At 54.0% G+C, this 372-nt stretch overlaps 1 protein-coding gene across 1 annotated transcript in view; it reads right to left on the bottom strand.

Moving 5' to 3' along the window:
* Positions 1-372, bottom strand: part of SOCS7 (suppressor of cytokine signaling 7) — a gene marked incomplete at its 5' end in the record, with an annotated part of 15,060 nt that overhangs the window by 8,834 nt on the left and 5,854 nt on the right. The gene's annotated exons all lie outside the window — the stretch shown is intronic.

Raw genomic sequence — 372 nt, 5'->3', positions numbered from 1 at the left:
CCCCGTACCCCCGCCCGGCCTTGCCGCGGGCAGCCGGAGCGGCTCGGCTCTCCCCGCTCTCCGATAAGAAAATTCAACATTCCAGCTGCAAAGCTGCAAGGCCGAGGTGAGATTGACCCTTTTAGTGCTGTGAGGAGCTGGAAACCTGAGGGGAGAGAGAGAGGAGATGCTTAAAGCTGAAATTCTGTTGTGAAGCTGTGATATATCAGAGTATCCCGTGGTGATTCCATGAAGATCTGGGGGGTGGAGCGTTCAAGCTGTGAGCAAAAGCTGAGATAGGCAGGTGCTGCCGCAGCTGTAATTTCATGAGAAGTTTGGACAGGGAGAGATGGACCTGATGAGGACTTTGGCTCCAAATGGGAAAGGAGAAAG

This window comes from Corvus brachyrhynchos, unplaced genomic scaffold (assembly GCF_000691975.1).
Source record: "Corvus brachyrhynchos isolate BGI_N302 unplaced genomic scaffold, ASM69197v1 scaffold47, whole genome shotgun sequence".
Lineage (NCBI taxonomy): Eukaryota > Metazoa > Chordata > Aves > Passeriformes > Corvidae > Corvus > Corvus brachyrhynchos.
The sequence above is the reverse complement of the archived record's forward strand: the minus strand, read 5'-3'. Positions and strand labels throughout refer to the sequence as shown.